General features: G+C 50.9%; 1 protein-coding gene across 2 annotated transcripts in view; it reads right to left on the bottom strand.

Moving 5' to 3' along the window:
• Positions 1-575, bottom strand: part of GJB5 (gap junction protein beta 5) — a 3,652-nt gene extending 3,077 nt beyond the window's left edge. The window contains exon 1 of one of the 2 annotated variants that reach the window (XM_017884527.1): positions 428-575. The gene's annotated coding sequence lies outside the window, so the exon portion shown is untranslated. The remainder of the gene's footprint in view (positions 1-427) is intronic. The other variant, XM_017884528.1, reaches the window with a different exon arrangement.
• Positions 576-2,698: the final 2,123 nt, after the last annotated feature.

The raw sequence follows: 2,698 nt of genomic DNA, 5'->3' as shown, positions 1-2,698 counted from the left end.
TCAGGGGTGGGGAACCTCTGATCTGTATCACCAGCTTGCATTCTCAGTCCTGTCTAAGGTAGGCGAGATTCCTGGCAGCTTCTCCGGGAACACCCAGGGAGGCTCCACCTTTAGCCCCCAGGGGCTGTCGCCCAGCCCATCCCTACTTGGAGAGGAGTGGGGCAGGGCTTTGCAGGCCCAGGCAGAGCTACCCTGCCTGCTGAGTTTCCGGCCTGGCCCCTTCTTAGCTCCTCTCCCACTCAGTTCCCTCCTCCCACCTTTGCCTGGCTGGGGACAGCTGAAAGAACCCAGAGCCCCTTATTCCTCCACTACCAGGACCCACGATGGCGGATATATCCAGGCCACCTCCCCCGACTCCCCAGCAGAGAAGTGTCCTCCTGCCACGTATGCCAAGGGGCAGGGCACATGCGGACACAGCTGCCCTTACCTGAGTGGCTACTCCTCAGGGCTCTCCTGGCTCCCAGCAGCCGGCAATAGGACTCAGCAAGCAGCTGGAATTTCATATCCAGAAGCGGGGAAGGTTTTCGGGGAAGCCCGTTGAAGCCTGTTCCCAGGACAGAGCCTGTCGGGTGTGCCGGCCCAGCCCAGGAGGAGGAGGAGTTGGGGCCTGCACTGCCATTGGCTTGGCCCGAGCCTCCCCAGACTGCTTCTGATGAGGCTCAGGAAACTGAGGGGTTCACTCTTCCCCGGGCGCTGAGCCTCGAATCCTGGTATCCTCTCAGGGGAGAGGCACAGGTCCACTCTGACTCCTTATTCATCCTCCCATCAGTGGGCTTGTGTGGGAGAAGCTGAGGCCTGAATCCCAGCTCTGCCACTTTCTCACTGTGTGATGCCTCGCCTTTTCTGTGAAAGTGGGAAAAGAACAACTCCTACCTCATAGGGTGGATGCATGAATTAACCCAGCCGTAGGGGTAAAGTGCTTAGAACAGTGCCTGGCACAAGGGAAGCCCTGTCTACCATTGCGTGTAATGCATTTAAACTGTCCAGCACAGGCCTGCCGTATGGCATGTCCTCAAACAAATATTTCTTCCTCCCCCTTTTCCTTATTCCTAGGCCTTTTCTTTCTGAGATACAGGGAAGGCAGAGAAGAAGGGTGGGAGAGAGAGACATATTCACTAGAGAAAATCTCATTTGGATGCATGTTGTCTTTGGGTTAAAAAGGCCAAACCCAAGCCAGGCAGGAACCACAGGAGAGGTGGAGAAGGTGGGCGAGGGTGCCTGGGGAAGCCTTCTCGTTAGTGCACAGACACAGTCTGTTGGCCTAATTAACTTCCAGGGCGCCCTGTATCAGCAGGTCACATAGGGTCAGGATTCAACAAAGTATCCAGGAGCCACAAACACCACATGTCCACAAGCAAACACAAGGTAGCTTCACATGTGCATACTGTTACACACAGGCCACAATTATGGGCACAGTGTTGCATACACATGCAGCAGTGGCTTTATTTTATTCACTGCTCTACCTCTCGTGCCTAGAATGGTGCCTGGTGTCTTGTCCAGTTAGGCTTCAATTTATATTTATTGAATGAATGGTGTGTGAAATGCACACCCCCTGCAGAGAGTCACACATTTCTATACTCCTTCAGGCTCTTTCCAAAAAGCTGTTGCCAAGTACAGGAGAGAGGAGGCATATAAAGAGATCAGTTACAACATTGGGGAGAAGTCCTAGAAAAGACATAGAGAAGGGAGTTTTAAGTTCTGCCAGAGGGAGACCCAGGGAAGGTAATATTTAAGCTGGGTCTTGAAGGATGTATAGGAGTTCACCAAGAAGAGATGCTGAGGAGGGACCTTTGAGGCAGTGGGCACATAGTGTGCAGAGGACCTTTGTGAAAGATCATGGAAGAGCATTAGAGAGTGGGCTGGGTAGTGGTGGGGGCACCACATGGCCAGGTGCCTGGAAGGTCAGCAAAGACCTTCCAGACCATGAAGGACCTGGAATGTCATGCTAAGGAGTCTGAATTTATCTTGGGTGCAGAGGGAGGCATGAGGGAATTCTTTTCTTTTTTCTATTTTTACATTTGTGCTGAGGCAGGAGTGAGTTCTAAAAAAGGAAGAGACATGGTCAGATTGGTACCTCTGATTCTCATTATTCAAGGTAGTTATATTCTATAAGTCACCATGAACACCAAGTTAGTGCATATTGAAGCATTCTTCCTAGAGGACATATGAGGTTAGGTTCCTGCAAGCTTCTGTTTGCTATGTGGTTATCAACTGATCAATACAGAAGTCTGTTTTATGTGTGTTTCTGAAGACACCTTGTTTAATATATATTGTTGACTCATGAATATTGGACTCATAGCCAACACCACTATAACTCGACTGAGTGAAGCTTGTCTGACACACGTATTTTTTCCATAAGGCCCATCATAGTCTTCGTGCGCTTAGAAACACTAGATGGCGACCGGCCACGGTGGCTCAAGCCTGTAATCCCAGCACTTTGGGAGGCCGAGATGGGCAGATCATGAAGTCAGGAGATCGAAACCATCCTGGCTAACACAGTGAAACCCCGTCTCTACTAAAAATTACAAAAAACCGGACGAGGTGGCGGGCGCCTGTAGTCCCAGCTACTCGGGAGGCTGAGGCAAGAGAATGGCATGAACTCGGGAGGCGGAGCTTGCAGTGAACTGAGATCCGGCCACTGCACTCCAGCCTGAGTGACAGAATGAGACTCCGTCTCAAAAAAAATAATAAAAATAAA

Source organism: Rhinopithecus bieti, unplaced genomic scaffold, assembly GCF_001698545.2.
Source record: "Rhinopithecus bieti isolate Rb0 unplaced genomic scaffold, ASM169854v2 scaffold_13029, whole genome shotgun sequence".
Lineage (NCBI taxonomy): Eukaryota > Metazoa > Chordata > Mammalia > Primates > Cercopithecidae > Rhinopithecus > Rhinopithecus bieti.
This window is presented reverse-complemented; position numbering and strand designations above follow the sequence as displayed.